The sequence below is a fragment of the Perissodus microlepis genome, chromosome 17 (assembly GCF_051167445.1).
Source record: "Perissodus microlepis isolate ML-2025 ecotype Zambia chromosome 17, ASM5116744v1, whole genome shotgun sequence".
Classification (NCBI taxonomy): Eukaryota; Metazoa; Chordata; class Actinopteri; order Cichliformes; family Cichlidae; genus Perissodus; species Perissodus microlepis.
The window spans coordinates 21,943,954-21,963,197 of NC_140477.1; positions in this window are offsets into that span (position 1 = coordinate 21,943,954).

Sequence of the window (19,244 nt, forward strand, 5' to 3'; positions counted from 1 at the left end):
ATTAGTCCCACACGTGGGAAATTTGTTTTGTCACAGCAGGAAGTGGACAGTGCAAAAGTTATGAAGCAAAAATTAGAATACAATAAGAATAAATACAGTACACAACTGTAAAGAATAGAATAAAATAAAATACTATATACAGTAGAATAAAATATACAATAAGATAAAAATAGAATACAAATGTTATATACAACTGAGTAAAAAATACAACGATGCCAGAAAAGATTATTGTACTTTGTGTTATTGCACATGTGTGGATGTGTGTGTTTGATCAGTTAAAGTCTTTATTGTGGAGTCTGACAGCAGTGGGGAGGAAAGACCTGCGAAATCTCTCTGTCCCACACCGTGGGTGCCGCAGTCTCCCTTTCAGGTTCATTTTCAATTCAATTCAATTCAATTCAATTTTATTTATATAGCGCCAAATCACAACAAAAGTCGCCTCAAGGCGCTTCATAGATACAGAGAAAAACCCAACAATCATATGACCCCCTATGAGCAAGCACTTTGGCGACAGTGGGAAGGAAAAACTCCCTTTTAACAGGAAGAAACCTCCGGCAGAACCAGGCTCAGGGAGGGGCGGCCATCTGCTGCGACCGGTTGGGGTGAGAGAAGGAAGACAGGATAAAAGACATGCTGTGGAAGAGAGACAGAGGTTAATAACAGATATGATTCAATGCAGAGAGGTCTATTAATACATAGTGAGTGAGAAAGGTGACTGGAAAGGAAAAACTCAATGCATCATGGGAATCCCCCGGCAGCCTACGTCTATTGCAGCATAACTAAGGGAGGATTCAGGGTCACCTGGTCCAGCCCTAACTATATGCTTTAGCAAAAAGGAAAGTTTTAAGCCTAATCTTAAAAGTAGAGATAGTTTCTGTCTCCCGAATCCAAACTGGAAGCTGGTTCCACAGAAGAGGGGCCTGAAAACTGAAGGCTCTGCCTCCCATTCTACTTTTAAATACTCTAGGAACAACAAGTAGGCCTGCAGAGCGAGAGCGAAGTGCTCTAATAGGGTGATATGGTACTACAAGGTCATTAAGATAAGATGGGGCCTGATTATTTAAGACCTCATATGTGAGGAGCAGGATTTTGAATTCAATTCTGGATTTAACAGGAAGCCAATGAAGGGAAGCCAAAACAGGAGAAATATGCTCTCTCCTTCTAGTCCCTGTCAGTACTCTTGCTGCAGCATTTTGGATTAGCTGAAGGCTTTTCAGTGAGTTTTTTGGACATCCTGATAATAATGAATTACAGTAGTCCAGCCTGGAAGTAATAAATGCATGAACTTGTTTTTCAGCGTCACTCTGAGACAGGATATTTCTAATTTTAGAGATGTTGCGCAAATGGAAGAAAGCAGTCTTACATATTTGTTTAATATGTGCGTTGAAGGACATGTCCTGGTCAAAAATGACTCCAAGGTTCCTCACAGCGTTACTGGAGGCCAAGGTAATGCCATCCAGAGTATGAATCTGGTTAGATACCATATTTCTAAGATTTTCAGGGCCGAGTACAATAACCTCAGTTTTATCTGAATTAAGAAGCAGAAAGTTAGCGGCCATCCAGGTCTTTATGTCTTTAAGACATTCCTGCAGTTTAACTAATTGGTGTGTGTTATCTGGCTTCATGGACAGATAGAGCTGGGTGTCATCTGCATAGCAGTGAAAATTTATGCTATGTCTTCTAATGATGCTGCCTAAGGGAAGCATGTATAATGTAAACAGAATTGGTCCTAGCACTGAACCCTGTGGAACTCCATAATTAACCTCAGTGTGTGAAGAGGACTCTCCATTTACATGCACAAATTGGAGTCTATTAGATAGATATGATACAAACCACTGCAGCACAGTACCTGTAATACCTACAGCATGTTCTAATCGCTCTAATAGGATATTATGGTCGACAGTATCGAACGCTGCACTGAGGTCTAGCAGGACAAGCACAGAGATGAGTCCACTGTCAGAGGCCATAAGAAGATCATTTGTAACCTTCACTAAAGCTGTTTCTGTGCTGTGATGAGCTCTGAAACCTGACTGAAACTCTTCAAATAAACCATTCCTCTGCAGATGATCTGTTAGCTGTTTGACAACTACTCTTTCAAGGATTTTTGATATGAAAGGAAGGTTGGTGATTGGCCTATAATTAGCTAAGACTGCTGGGTCTAGAGATGGCTTTTTGAGTAAAGGTTTAACCACAGCCAGCTTGAAGGCCTGTGGTACATAGCCGACCATTAGAGATAGGTTGATCATATTTAAGATCGAAGAATTAATCAATGGCAGGACTTCTTTGAGCAGTTTTGTAGGAATGGGGTCTAAAAGACACGTTGATGGTTTGGAGGAAGTAATTATTGAAGTTAACTCAGAAAGATCAATTGGAGAAAAAGAGTCTAACTTAACATCAATGGTACTAAGAGTAGCTGTAGATAATATTACATCTGTGGGATGATTACTGGTAATTTTTTCTCTAATGATAAAAATTTTATTTGTGAAGAAGTTCATGAAGTCATTACTAGTTAACGTTAAAGGGATGGCTTTAAAGAAGCTGCTGGAGGGGAAAGAGGAAGACTGGCCATCCTACCTGTGATAGCTGTAGAAGAAAACCAAAATCAAACTTTACACACTAAAATTCAGTTTTCTGTGATGTAAAAAAAAGTGTGTGTGTGCTTAGATTATACACACTCTTAGCAGTGTTTACCTCCCTCTGAATGTCTCCTCAGTCTCAGTCAGAGACTACCACACACACGCACAAATACACAAAATAAGTCTAATAAATGTTCAGGCAGTAAGGACTCAAACACAACAACAACCAAAGTTTGTGAGCTTCAGCTTCACTAAACACTAAAGCAGAACACATCAGTCGTCTCAGGTCAAAAGTAGGAGTAATATTGAGACAAAACACCCACAGCCTGCTGAAATCACCTTACATTCATCAGTGGGAGCAGCTGATTCCAGTAAAGATGCTGTGTTTTAGTGATGGGTCGGTCGCGAACGAAATGGCTCTTAGAGCCGGGTCTTTGACGTGAACGACGCAAGCCGGCTCCTCATCGCGAGCCGTGGGTTGTTTTTTTTCACACTTTTTTCCGCTTCACTCAGCATGCGAGCCTTGTGCTTTACGCTGGCAAGAGGGGGGAGGGGTGGTAGTTACACTCAGTAGCACAGGAACAGAGCAGGAGGGAGAGAGAGAGAAAGAGCCAGGGACAACAACTTCACATTAGAAAGGTATAGTAATCATCCACAACTATTTTCAGCTGCAGATGGTAAAGGATTCAGAAAGTTTATTCATGCAGGCCCATATGACAGAGAATATGCATGTTCTTTTTGTTTTCATATTATAATTTATATTTAATTGTGTTGTGGTTTGCAGTGTTTTGTGTTGTTTCACTTTAAATTTGTAAAAGGAAAAAGCTGAAAATTTAAATAGTTCAAAGTTGAAATATGAATAGTTGATTTTTGTATTATATGATTTATTTATTACATTTTATGTGGAGGGAATAAATAAAAGTATATTTACGGTGGCCCTACAGACAAAGCACGTACAAACTCCAAAACACGTACAAATTCCGAAGCACGTACAAACTCCAAAACACGTACAAACTCAGAAGCACATAAAAACTCAAAACACGTACAAAACACAACAGAAGTGCTCCAGGATGCTGGGCGCAGTGTTGAGCTTTTGTTACCTAGTGGCTACACAAGCCAGCAAGTACCAACGACCGGATTTGGTGTGTGGTAGTAACAGGTAAATGAACATTTATTTTTTTTTAATTATTTGACTATATATGAATGGTTGTGTATAAATACACAAACAATACACATATGCTTTCATGCTTTCAATTGTGTAATTTAAGTGATCTAGGTAGCTCTGTTTTGGAAGTTCAGTTCATGCTAGAAATGTGTTTTGGAGTTTGTATGTGCTTTTTGGAGTTTGTACGTGTTTTGTCTCTAGGGGCCACCGCATATATTTATATATAAACATATATAAATAAAACCACTTTTTTTTTACATTAGTAATTCCTTTTGTGCATAATTTTATATTATTGTTAATAATAAATCAATTAAAGCAACAAAACAACCTGAAGAGCCGGTTCGGAGCCGAAAGAGCCGGCTCTTTTTAGTGAGCCGAACTGAAAGAGCCGGTTCTCTAAAAAGAGCCGGAAATCCCATCACTACTGTGTTTCCCAGACGCAGTGCAAACACACAGGACAAAGACAACTTCCTCCACCTGCTGACTGTGTGTTGAAGCCGTTTCCACGAAGATTCTCCATCAGCGACGGAGTCAAAGTGAAACTGCTCGGGAACAAATGATTGTTCATAGAAATGCCGGGCCTTTTGCTGTCGTCCCTCTGCATCCTTGTCTCCTCTTCACTTACCCATCTAATGATTAATGATGAAAAGCCAAAAATAAAATACATTGCTTGATTTTGGTAGTTTTTGTTAGGAACGTTTTTTAGGATTAAAATGAATTAAAGCCTGCTGGGACTTTCAATCTGAAAGAGATTTAGAGAGCTTTAAAATCATCAGATATCATTTTAGGTTCCCATAAGAATAATTTCCTTAAAACCCTCATTAAAGGAGGAAGTGCACCTCTGGCAGCTGAGCGTGTCCGTTAGCAACCAACAACCATCATGTAAAGGCGCTTGGAAACCTCAAGTTCAACTGCTGAAAACTCTGATTTCTGACTCAAAGATTCAGAGACCAGCACTTTCACACAGGACTAAGTCAGACGATGGTGTAAGCAGACTGGAAGACCCGAACAGGGAGGAAAAAATGCAAACACCAAAGCTCTATTAAAGCTGGTTCTGCGAAATTGAAGAAGGCAGAATGACATACAGGAAGGCAGACAACAGTAAGAAAATGATCCGACAAAGGTAAGACGTGACTGTAGATGCTAGGAGGCTGTCACGGCGAGTGAGATAAGCCGTATAAAAATAATAAATGAGGATCCAATCGCAGGCAGAAGTGGAGGAGTGAAGGTGGTTTATTGAACACAATGCGCCAGTGGAAAAACGGAAACAGAGATCACACTAAACTATACTGGAGACAACTACTGAATACAAACCGGAACTCAAACATGAAGCAATGTGGACGACGGTACAAGATGGTGACGGCAGGGAACACACGGATGAAACATGGTGGAATACACAGACGGACCAGCAACTACAAACACAGAAGACGCGACTTAAATACACACAGAGAAACACAGGGAGATTACACACAGGTGGGGAACACAGCTGGGAGTAATCAACAAGACGAGACAGAGGTAAAACTGAACACACACACACACTCACATGAGACGCAGACCTTCACAATAAAACAGGAACAAGAAACCATCACACAAAGACGCAGACTCGACACTGAGAGACAGACAGAAAATGACACATGGAACTAAACTAAACGTGCAAAAACATGACAACTCAAAATACTGGGTCAAACTGACCCAGAACCGTGACAGAGGCCAGATTTTAAAACAAGGCACAGGTGGAGACAATCACCAAGGGGGAAATAGTACGAAACGAAGCTTCACTTTACCATCATAACATGCTTTGGTGCTAAATGTTAGCTGAGTGCCAGCTATCTGAATGGCATGCAGATGCTAGCAATACTGAAGGCAGCATTCATGCTTCATCTTGACTGCAGCAGAACTGGATTGATGATATCCATTTGTTGCAGTACCACGTTAAGCCACTAGGGGGAAACAGTGTTACTGCTCGGATGATCTGATATCGTCGTGTTGGTGTTGTTCCCAGATCATCATGAAAATGTTGTTCCAGGTTCAACATTGCAAGTGACCAATCACATTGTTGTGACGTTATTCTTTTGCGCATCAAGCCATTCGTGCATTTATGAAATTCCAATGTTGCAAGGACAATATCAATTCTGCTTACCGTTTATTAAAGGGTTAGGGTTAGGGTCAGGGTCCGTTGATCGGCGGACAGAGGCGGTTTCTCGCAGCTTAAGTACAGTTTTTTGTTTTACGGCGGTTTTTCCCGAAGTCGCAAAAGTATGAGTATGATTGGTCACTTGCAATGTTGATCCTGGAACAACATTTAGTATGATGATCTGGGAACAACACCAACACGACGATATCAGATCGTGCGTTACTGCTCTATGTGATAGTCCATGGAGTCTATGGAGGTGTTGGGGGTGTTTTGGTCTCAAACTGGTAACTAACCAGTGATGAAAGGGTGAGTGGGTTTGGGAGTGCTCAGCACCCTTTCTCCTCTTCTTCCTCCCAGTAGCCATCAGCAGCTTGCAGCGGTTTGTCAAAGCAGAGCTCATTTAGTGTTTTACACACTCCTTTAAACGACTCTGAGCCTGGCCAGTTTCCTGAGCGCGACCAAACACGCCCATGGAGGCGACAGCTTCGCCCTGCGCCTGTAACCACAACACCACAACAGCAACATGACTCACGCGCAGCCTGCCAATATGAGTCCCCTCGACATGAGAGCACATAAATGTGATTAAAAATAACACTTGACATGCAGTATTTCTGATTATGGTGCAGACAGGTTCTCCAACTACCAATAAAACTTCTGCTGGGGAAGAAATCGTCACCGTACCGAGCAGCTGAATCCCTGATGCACACTTTAATAACTGTGAATGCACTTACATCCACACTGAGACTCCTCTTTAATGGTTATTGAAATATATCACTTTAATGCTCGTATCAGTATGAATGAATGGAGCGCGTGTAAATAGTCAATCCTGTGGAGATGTAAATTTAGAGGTTGAGGTTTGAGCTCAGAGTAGATCTGCTGCTTCTCGACACCAAAATGAGCCAGCTGAGGTGGTTCAACCTCTGAACAGGACCCCTTCTCTGGGACGTCTTCTAAGCACGACCAACTGGGAAGAGACCCTGGACCAGACCCATGATGCACACGAGTGAATGGAGTTGCAGTCAAAATCAAAAACATGGAAGTTAGATGTCCATGCAGAGTGACCTAGATCAGCTAGAAAAGTTAGCTGATAACAAGTCAGGTGAGGTCATTACATTCTACAAACAGCTGCCAAAAGTTTTTAACCAATCAGGAAATAAAATACAACACATGTTATTTTGTAACCTGTATGCTCTGTATGGAGCACTGACCCTTACAGCCTACACTGCATGCCTTGTGTAGTCTATATAATTCCACAATATATTGACGACATAAAGATAATAATGAAGCAAAATGTAATGGGCTTGTATTTAGCTTGCCCATAATGCAGTAGCTAGTAGTTAACGTGCCAGGGCAGATGTTATTTTGTCTTGATGAAGAGGATGCACCTTTATTTATCTGGAGTACTATGATGGCAGCATGCTTGTTGACATGGTCCGAATTAAATGGTTAAATTGAGAATTGTCAACTTCTTCCTGAAGTTTTGTGCACATGCTACCTTTTTCTCTTCAGGTATTTAACACTGGTTCTATAATTTAAACTTTTTGAAGTTATACAAATGCAGCAAAGTTAAAGGAATGGCATCCCAACTCTGGAAATCCAGCTGTCCATCTCAAATTCAAGTCATGAGCAGTGTTGGTCAAGTTGCTTTAAAAAAAAGAAATCAGTAACTAATTACTGATTACTTCTCCAAAAAAGTAATCATCTTACTTTACTGATTACTTATTTTCAAAAGTAATTAGTTACTTAGTTGCTTTTTAAAAACATAATACACAAACTGAATAGGTAATAAAGCAATAGATCTTTCAGTCCAATTCTACTTTTTCTGCATAATCCGTCACATAAAATGTAATCAAATGAAAAAGCCTCTTTTTAAAACTTGTTTTATTAGTTTTAATCTTTTAACTTTATGCACATTGCATCAAGCAAAAATTAAATTATATGCAACATTCTCTGACTGGAAGAGATTTGTTTAACATTTAAACCTATTTTCTGCATATTCCAGCATATAAAATAAAATATTTTTTGTGTTTACTCTTTCAAATCGATGCAAGTAAAACACAGCAGAAAATAAATAAAATCAAAGACTCAGCGGCACTAAGTCCAACATAGCAGTAGTGATGGGATTTTCGGCTCTTTTTAGAGAACCGGCTCTTTCAGTTTGGCTCACTAAAAAGAGCTGGCTCTTTCGGCTCTGAACCGGCTCTTCAGGTTGTTTTGTTGCTTTAATTAATTTATTATTAACATTAATATAAAATTATGCACAAAAGGAATTACTAATGTAAAAAAAAGTGGGTTCATTTATATATGTTTATATATAAATATATGCGGTGGCCCCTAGAGACAAAACACGTACAAACTCCAAAACAAATTGCTAGCGTTAACTGAACTTCCAAAAAAGAGCTCACTTAAATTACACAATTGAAAGCATATGTGTATGGTTTGTGTATTTATACACAAGCACTCATATATATTCAAATAATCAAAAATAATAATAAAATGTTCATTTACCTGTTACTACCACACACCAAATCCAGTCGTTGGTACTTCCTGGCTTGTGTAGTCACTAGGTAACAAAAGCTCAACACTGTGCCTAGCATCCTGGAGCATTTCTGTTGTGTTTTGTACGTGCTCTGTCTCTAGGGGCCACCATAAATACTTTTATTTATTCACTCCACATAAAATGTAATAAATAAATCATATAATACAAAAACTAACTATTTACATTTCAACTTTTAAGTATTTAAATTTTCAGCTTTTTCCTTTTTAACAAATTTAAAGTGAAACAACACAAAACACTGCAAACCACAACACAATTAAATATAAATTAAAATATAAAAACAAAAAGAAGATGCACATTCTCTGTCATATGGGCCTGCATGAATAAACTTTCTGTATCCTTTATCATCTGCAACTGAAAATAGTTGTGGATGATTACTATACCTTTCTAATGTGAAGTTGTTGTCCCTGGCTCTCTTTCTCTGTCTCTCCCTCCCGCTCTGTTCCTGTGCTACTGCGAGTGTAACTACCGCCCCTCCCTCCTCTTCCCAGCGCAAAGCACAGGGCTGGAGTGAAGCCGAAAAAAAGTGCGAGAGAGAGGGTGAGAGAAAGAAAAAAAAAACCACGGCTCCCAATAAGGAGCCGGCTCGCATCGTTCACGTCAAAGACTCTAAGAGCCATTTCGTTCGCGACCGACACATCACCACATAGCAGACAGGTTTGGCCCAGATCTGGTGTCAAGCCGGCATTGCTGGCTGACTTCTGGCATGGTAAGTGGTATGTCATCCAGTTATGGTCCATGCCTGGCGTAGATGGCACTGTTTATGTGATGGCATGCCACATCTGGCCCGATTATGGTTTGGTTTATGTAGCCCAGGCTTATAGAAAACAGGTCTGACTGACTGGTGTCATGGCAGGGTGTATGTCAACCAGATGTTGGCCAGGTCTGGCAATGATAGCACTATTTATGTTCCTATTTTCCTATTTTAGTCAGAAGACCCAAATGCCATGTTGCAATACTATACTGCTATGGTAGCCAACATTTCAAATGGAGGTTTGACAGGTTTGTGAGTGTACACTTTATCCAAAACCTAGGGTTTACTCATGTTTACCGCGGGTGGCTGTAGCTCAGGAGGTATAGCAGGTCGCCTACTGCTTGGAAGGTTAGTGGTTCGAGCCCTGTATGTCAAGAGTATGAATGTAGTTAGGAAGCACTCAGTTTAGAGAAAGTGTGCGATTGGGTGAATGTGGCGTGTTGAATAGAGCACTTTGAGTAATCCAGGAGAGTAGAAAAAGGCTATGTAAGAATCAGTCTGTTCACTGTCTGAACAGAGTTTTGTCATGTTACTTTTGCACTATTATGTTCTGGCACATGTTGTTATTACATGGCTTGATTAAGGTACACATTAGGCTGACATCTGGGGCCAGAGCTAAAACTGTTTTGGGCCAGCACAGGGCCACCAGTGTGTCTGCAACTGGCCTTGTGCTGACCCATGTGTGGGCCACCAAGGGGCCGTTATTCTTTGCGGTATGTGGGCCATGTGTAAGCACATTGTGTGGGCCAGATCCGGGCCATACCAATTTTGCTATGTGGGGTCTTGTCGCTCTTAAATTGATTTTCACCTGTTTACAAGTAAATGCGTTACAAGTAACGTTACTGTCCTTCTCTGGTCATGAGATATGAAAAGTTCTGAGTGCAGAAGCTCCAGAGTCAGAACCAACCAGTCCTGAGTCGAAATATAAAAAACATTCATGCCACCCGCTCTGTCATGTTACTGCTTTTCTGTGAACGCTGCCATTAACTCCATCCTAATGTTCACATGCATGTCTGGGCATGACCGTGTGCTCTGGCGAGCCCCTGTTTAAGCAGCATTAGTGTTTTGCGGTGATGTTTCTGTCTGTCAGCTCGCAGTTTGAAAGCTCTGCTGACTCTCCTCTCCTCTTCATTAAAAACTGGGCCACTCTGCAGAGCACATTTAGAAACTCCACCGCAGACCAGGCGACTGTGTGACTGTGGTTAGGCACCTTAGAGAAGAGGATGATAAATTGCTTTTTAATTGCTTATAAATGTGCAACGGGGCTTGGCCACCTGCCCCGGGTCCTGATTGCTCTGCAGAGCTGAAGCTGAGACAGGACATCGGGTTATGAAGTGAGAGGACTCGTGTGCAGCTTTGCTCTGAGGAGAGGCCTGCATGGATACCACTCGGACCGCCTGTTTGTGGCGGTATTATGGCAACTTAATGTTTTGCATTTCCACAACTCCCCTCCTAATTACATTTTTCTTTGCCAAACATTTTACATTATTTCATAACGCGACATGACTGCACATGAAAATCATGTTTTCTGAAACATAAACTCCACCCGAAACATAGAAATGCCCCCAAAAATGCCAAAAGCAATAATATTCAGCACAGTTGGACTTTCAGTGGGATCTTTAGTCATCTGGAGAGTTAGCAAAGCGTCCGATTGGGTCACTGTAAAGCACTGTATTCAGTTCAGTGCAAAGTTATTGATCCCAGGAGCCCTCATGTATAACATTAAATATAATAATGGTAGGGTTAGTAGAAGGAAACCTGCAGGCCTACACCACAGGAAGCAGTCACTTTCCATATCTTTGTGGAAACATTTGCTTTGTTATTGTTCTGTCTTGAAATGAAAGTAACAAATGGTTGTACTGAATTTGAGTTTGGTGCCACCAACCTGTTTCATTAAAGCTCAGACAAGGGCAACAATGAATGGCAGGCAATGGCTCCAGCCTGTTCACAAAGATAGGTTGGATAAGCAGTTAAGAAGATGGATGGATAGACGGACAGACGGACGGGAGCAACAGAAGACTGGAATTTCTGTGCAATGCAAAAATTCTAAAAATCTGATGATTGGGTATAGAATGAGCACCTTAAAGAGGCTGCTTGTTTCACAAGTAAAGATGTTGAGGGGTCGCCCCTCTGAAAGAGTGAGTGAGCAAAAAGTTTGAGCACAAAAAAGAAAATGGAAAAAATTATGACCAAAAAAATGACCTTTCATTACATGGAAAAACTTACCTACCATGAAAAGAACAGAGAGGAACAAGATCCAGAAACTCCACTGCCTGACACAACACCCTAATGACCCATGTCTTCATACACACTATGGCTCGTATGACCCCACTGACTCACGTGATTGGGGGGGGTAAAGTAGGACCCCCTCCAAGGTAAAGGGGGTTTAAAACCTGGGACTCCCCTTCTGCTTTTAGGCCTGAAGTTAAACGCCTTCATGAATCCAAATGAAGTCTTAAAGTTGTCTTTACTTAAAAACTTAAGACTCTGTAGTCCGTTAGTGTCTCTGTCTAGTCGTTTTTGTGGCTGTTTGTGTCGTGTTTTTAGTGCCCTGTTGCTTTTTAGTCATTGTCTGTCATTTACTGTGTTGCTTTCTAGTCCGTCCTGTGCATTGTAGTCATTTTATATCTCTTTGTGATTTTTATGTCTGTAGTTAATTTGTTTCTCATATTTCTTTGATCTGTTTGCAGTTATTTTGTATCTCGCTGGACTCATTTTATATTTTACATCTCTGGTTTTATGTCTTTTGTTGTTGTTTGTCTTGACGTTTTGTAGTAACTTAGTTGCGCTTCAGTGTGTTGCTCTGTAGTCATTTCATTTGTCTTTGTTGTCCTACGTGTCTTTTTGCATTTCTTTGTGCCTCAGTGGCTCTTTGGGTGTTTCAACATATATTTGCAGTGTGATGTAACACAGCCCAACATATGAAACATATCTGGTGGTTCTGTGCATATACTCATGCATAACGTGTATAAAGAAATAATGAAAAAGCTCCTCCAGGCTCGGGCCTGAGGCCCCCCCCCCCCTCCCCTCTGGTACTGGACCTCTCTGGTATGTAAACAGTGCGTTAGTCAGTGGCGCAGTGATCCAAAGTTTCCAGAGCTCACTAGGGACAGCCTTGCCACCAGGGGCGTCTGAGCAGATGACTAATAAAGATGTCACTAAGCCTGTTGATTTTCACAGGCAGCACCTACATGGGCCCAGGTAGACCTTGGCAGGTTGTTGTTTATAGTCTGGTGTGAGGGGGGTCACATCCTCGATGTCTCAAGAGGGCAGGCAGTGTCCGACCCTGAATCAAGGTTTCATTTAGTGTGTTGATTTTCAATGCAGCCGGTAGGTAGAGCCTGGCATGTGTCGGCCTCTCAACCTTTCAATAATTATGTTAGCTTTTGGGGGGAAAAAGTGACCGGCTGTTCCTGGACGTGAAGCGCAACATCTCCCTGAAGGGTGGACCCACTGAGGCTCGCATCCCCTGTTGGCTGCCGGCCACCAAGATGAGATGATTCAGCTCCAGGCTCCTCTCACTTGCCCTGCTGATTAACTGATTTTTTTTTACAATTACTGGGGTAACTAGTGAGTGCTGGGTGCGGACGGCCTGTTAGGACTGGTGATGTTTAGATGACATGACTGATCAGCTGGGCGAGAGCCTTGATTGGGGGAGTTAAGCGAAACGGGGCCAGCAGACGAGCTGACCGCAGCTGTCAGCAGCAGCTTATTTTGAGGTCCTGAATAAATTAAAACAAAACAAGCAGTAAAGTCAGTCATTGTTACAAGAGGAATTTGGTCATTTAATGGACTCTCCACAAATAAGTCATTTGTTATGTTTGGTAACTGTTATTGGGCTGGATGGCTTTTAGATTTAAGAGGCCTGAAAGTGTAAAAGCCCCAACAGCAATTCCTAAAGGCATGGACAAGTTACTGAGTGGGTTTAAAAGGCTCTGAGCCAGGGGCCCAATAAGCAGAACATAAGTGAAACATCTAAAAATAGATCACAAAACAGGTTTCATCCTTTGAGGAGCATGAAAGCAATAAAGTCCAACTGATCTAGCATCTTTTGTGGAAGTCTCTTTCTGTGTTTCTTCTCTTTCCCTAGAGTATACCTTTATGAAACAGGATCAGCAGTTTTGCACCCGCTGAACAAATATCAGAAGGACAAAGCAAAAAAGAAAAAAGATGCAAAGAAATCTGCTTATAAATGACAGAAAAAAGAGAAATCAGAACTAAGGTTTCTTCTAGTATCAAGGTGTCCCCGTGATAGATACAGATACATCCATAACACACTGCAAACCTAAGCTACTTTTAATTCCACAAATACAACATCAACCCCATCTGGATTATTCTAACATGAACAGATTAAAAGTTTTACACATTTTGTTCAGACAGTCTGGAGTCAGAGATCTGAATACAACAAAGTATCAGAGCAGTCAAAGTAATAAACCACTCTGAGCTCTATGAAGCAGACTTTAAAGTGAGTCCCTGACGTTCAGGAAGGTGGTGCAGAGCTCTGAGAGCAGGCCTGGAGAGGACTGGTTCCTTGCTGTTGTTTCTCTGGGAGTCTGTTTGAAGTCTCAGTGTAATCTCCTTCAAGGATTACACTGATTTCACCACCTTAGGGCTGCTGAGACCCCCCGCACACACACCCAATGGTTACAACCTGTGACACTTTTACACTCGGAGATGCCAAAAAGCAGCAAGGGGAGAGCTCGAGAGGCAAAGTGAAAGTCCAGCACATTTTTCTTGTGTGGACCCGGCTCGTGTGTGGACGTTTATTTGACGTGTCTCGTCATCGCCATCCATGCCAAGCAGCCCGGCCACCCTGCAGCAGCAGCAGCAGACTCCAGGGCCATGTTTGAACTCCGTGCCACAGCTACACTGCTCTCATTCATTTGTGCAATAATTGCTCTGACCTTTGAGAGTTTTCCTTGCAGTGCTTCAAAATATAGGCAGAAAATTTGGACGATCACAGGTACTAATTAAGTCGGGTATCATGGCTCTTTCCCTTCACCGCACTTCATATTTTAGCTAATTTGTCTGCACTTCTGTTCAGGCCCATTTGTGAGTTTGTGTTGAGAACGTGTGATGTAATGGCTGAATAAAGTAGGACTGATTCACCTGGATTTGTGAGTTTAAGACATTCGTGTTTTCTTAGCTGCAGATTCCAGTAGTCGTAAATAGTGTTTGGAGAATGACTAACATTCAGCATTGGAGCGGTCAGTCGGCTCATTGATGAAATGGCGAGCGGCTCCAGATACTGAATCAGGATAAATGATGGAAAGTATGCAAGTCAACATTTGCGCTGCAGGTGGAAGCCAGACGGACGTTCAACCCAGCTCAGATGGCTGCTGGTGGTCAGATGATCTAACTGTGCTGTACTCATCATCACAGCCAACAAACTTTTACTTCCTATGGAATTTATGCAGGTTTTTCTAATGGACTTTAACATGCAGGACTTATTGAGGATGTTTAATGCTGCATAGAACGGATTTTTATGTTTGGTTGAATTAATATGACTGAAGACAATACAGAAATAATTAATGATTTATTCACATTTCCATTAACTTTTTCTCATAACTTCCCAGCTGTAAGTCACATTAATCCATAGCAATAAAGTTAATCTGCTTGTCTCTTTGGAAAGTCTTAAAAGACAACGTGATGCAAACCGACTACAAAGAGACAAAACAAGAACATGGATGGAAAATAACAACAAACAGACATTAAACAACAAGGAAGATGAAAAAACAACTGAGATTATACAAAATGGCAACAGACACTTGAAACTGTTTTTAAAAGACAGGGAACAGTACAAAGAGACACAAAATAACCACAAATAGACCTCAAATAACTACAAAAGATTCAAAAGCCCCCTTTCTGCTGATTGTCCAACTTCTGGAAGCCTACTGACGGGCAGCATCCATTGCTTGTGTGTATTAGATGACAATGTATAATTTAAATACATTTGAAAAACCAGCGATGAAAGGCAGCCCTGCCTTAAATCCTCACCTGCTCCCTGCTTCTATTTTATCTCTCTATTTTTAACTTTTTATTCAGACCAGCTGAGCAGAAGACTCGTTTGTTCATAGATTTCTACATATTCAGACCCCCTGCTGGACATTTAAACATCAAATTTATTTTTTGGACCCTTCCAAACTTGTTTCTCACAGGCACCTAAAGGACTTCTGAACTCTAAAGACATAAAATCAGAAACTGAAAAACAATAGTTGAAAAAACGTGCTTTTTAAAAAAGAATTCCAGGTTGTCTTTAAAGTTCAGGCTCAAAACATTAATTCTTTTACTTTTTCATTTAGATAATCTTGAGGATATCTTGAAATGGGCATCATCACTAAATGGGTGTGCTGAACCTGTAGAAGAAAATAAATCTGGGGCTAAATATGATTCAGAAAGAGCATTTTTTTTGTTGATTTTATTTCAGAATAATCAAATCACCCTCCATCTTGAATTTTCCAAAGGCTAATGGGCTTTATCAACAACATAAACGTTCTAGTTTTGGTGCATGTATTATTCCGTTTTGAATGATTTCCTGGTCGATAAACAGAAAAAAAATGAAATAATGAGAATGCCTGGGCCTTTTTTAAAACACTGACGTAGCTTCGGCTATGACAGGTGAAGCCAACATTCAGTTTCCTTAAACCTGCATTATTTCCAATGGCGAGTGGTCAGTGATTAATGACCCATCAGTTACACGATGTCAGCCAATGGCTGTGAAGTTTCAAAACATCAAAGTGGCAACACAAAAAACTTGAGGGTTATAACAGGGCTTCATTAATCAGTAGGTGACATCACAGTGACTACATCCATCTTTTTTGTCCTGTCTTCCTCCTCTCACCCCCAACCATTCGTGGCAGAGGTTCACCTCCCTGAACCTGCCTCTGCTGGAGGTTTCTTCCTGGTAAAAGAGAGTTCTTCCTTCCTACTGTTGCCAAAGTGCTTGCTCAGTAGGGGTTGTCTGACTTTGGGGGTTTTCTCTGTATTATTGTAGGGTTTTTGCCTTACAATATAAAGTGCCTTGAGGGGACTGTTGTTGTGATTTGGAATTATGTAAAAAAAAATTAACTGAGTGTTTATGGCTTGACAAACTCATCTGACACTGTAAGATAAGATGGTTTTAAAATGCTGCTCAACTCCTGGATAAATGGACCAGTCCTCATGGAACTATAACAACGTCAAGGATTTCAAAGAAGACAAACTCCTTCCTTTCTTCAGTGCGTCCGACCGCCTCAGAGATCTTTCCAGTGCCAGTCCTCTCATCACAGTTTGGCTACTGAGGTGTCCAAGCAGCCAATCTCTCAAAAGGAGACCTTCACACATTCCAAAATCATGATTATGGAAAATACACTCAAACCATTCTTTAAACCTTGTCCCTTTAGAAACACTTCAATTTTTCTCTCCTTTATTCCAAACATGGCAGCAGGCCTGCATGTTCTCGCCGCTCGCTGTTTGTTGGGCCTTGGAGCTCAGCGGTATCCTGCGGTTGCCTCAGTTGTGAGCTCACTTTTTATTTACCTACTCCACCCCCACCACCCTCCAACCCTCAATCCTCTCTAACGGGGCGTCTGGATGCGAAGGCCAGGTGAGGAGGTGAGCTGAAAACCTGAGGTGGTGTGTCAGAGGCACTATGAGACAGACCCGAGCAGGCTTCTGGGAAGGCGGCTGAAAGTGCGAGAGATTAACACTCCTACAGCAGCATGTTAATGGTCTGCAGTCGGGGATCATAGAGTTGCCACCAGCCATTACTGTAGTTATGGAGAATTCAGTTGGGATCTAATGAGAGGCATTTGTTTGAGTCTAAAAGGAACAGTCTATTAAAAACAGAGCTCGTAAATACTCCCATGTCCACACCTCCTGAAAAACATGGGCCGAGTTTGACAGAAGATAATAAGCAGTAGTGGAGTCGGTTTTAATAACGTGACCTCCCTCGCCTCCATTTTTTTCCACTCACAGCCACAGAAACCTGCTGCTGCTGCTGCTGCAGAGCCAGGCTAACGGCTTCAGGTTGTAAAAGTCAGACAGCTCTTAAAAATGTGGAGGAGGAATGTTTGATGGTTCCAGAAGCGATTAAAGAAGAAGCCCTCATCGTCCCGACTGACCTCATATCGCCATAGGAAAATGTGTAAATGTGGAGCATTAGACAGAATGTAAAAAAGTACATTTACCTTGCTGCTGTACTTCACTTTTTACTGTATTTCAGTTGTTTTGTGTAGTGTCCCACTACAAGGACACTTAAGAAGATCCTTCAGATAAACTTCAATCATATTTTGAATGAAATTTGGCCCATTCTTCCAATTTTATCCAAATATTAGAATTTGTTTTGTCCATATGGGCATAAAAGATGTTCTCCAATCTCTATTATGGACATTTAGAGAACACTCGATAAATTTAGTCAATATTTTGGAGTATTTTTCACATATATCACATGAACTTTATCTTATAACATTTACATACATTTGTCACAGAAGCTGTCATTCTAATGAAAGTCATTAGAATGTTAGAATGAGAAGTTTCAGTCCAGCTTTTTTCTTATACTTATTCTTTATTCTTATAGCACTGCAGATGAGATGTTTGTTCAATTTGTGTGGAATGTGTAAATTTCCATTTCCCCTCTTGTTCATTTATTTATGGAGCTTTATTTAAAACTTTGAGACAACGGCGTCTATTCACAGTCTATTTAAGGAGCTATTCCTGGGCTCTCAGTTACTTCACAGGAACATTGTCACTGACTACATATCCACTTATTTCTTTGTTTTTAGCATTTTGCATAAGTGCTGCAGATAAACTGTTAGTCTCTTCTCTAGTGTATAAAACTGTGTCATCTGCATATAGTGACACTGTTCCTCTTATTATTTCTATATTTTGCTTCCACTTGTCTTTGTTCTGTAACAAGAGTCTAATAGAGTTGTTATAAAGGGTCAAATTATCTGCCAAAACATTTTGTGTATGAGCTGTCAACATGTTAATTTCTGCTGTAAAGTTTTAACATAGGAGTCTATGGAGACTCACTGCTGGAGCATCTGCTGGACGTTAGAGGAACTGCAGGTTCATTTTTGGTTATTTGAAGTTAATTAGAATTTCACGGCACCATTACTGTTAAGAACAGCAGAGCATTGGATCAGTGGAGGGATCGTTATGCTAATCTCATTTAAAAGACTTCTCTTCTGTATTTTTACTGTAGTTTATTCCTGGAACTGGAAAGTTAAAGTCAAATATACAATTTCTTCAGCTTTTCCTGGAAACTTTTCATCCAGGAAAAATTTGACATAACCCTTTAAAGATTAGGTTCAAGACTTTCATGTCAGATTGTTTTCTTTCATTCATTTTTTGTATCATTTTTAAACTTTAATTTAGCTTTGATGAATGAAAACTATAAAAACAAGAAGTTGAGTAATTTATCCTAATGTAATTTTGCTGAAATAATAAATAATGAAACTGTCTGTCTCTCATGTCTTGATGCATGCTCACTGCATCAAGACATGAGAATGAGCAATGGGCTGTGAGGTCAGTTCCTTGATCATTAATATGCAAACTGTTGCAACAACCACTGATCAAAGCCCACTGATCAAAGCCCATTGTTCGTTCAGTGGGCTTCAGTTTCAGCCATTGTGCAAATGTACTGTTTATAATGTTGGGGAAACCTGCAGTCAGCTGAGACTGAAGAAGTCACTTGGATGAGTGACGAAACGTTTCTCTCACTGAAAACGCTACGTCCAGATGAACAAAATCAACTTTTTTGGTTCTGTCTCTCATCTTTCTTTTCCTTTTTCTTCATCAGGTCTGAAAGCATGAGATTAAAAAAAAAATCTAACATCAGCCTCTCAAACTGCTCTTTTTCTCCACCCAAATTATTTTGGTTACTTGAGGTCATTTTTTCTGATGAATCTACTTCACCTTTGATCATTGATCAACATTTTTCATGTACCTGAGTGTTTGACCTGTGCTTTAATGCTGCTGAGGAGAAGCCTGGAGCATTTTTACATGTCTGAGTGTGAAAAGCTGACTGCCTGCTGAGCTGAAAACTCTGGTGTCTTCATGTTCAGTAGCTGCTTTCT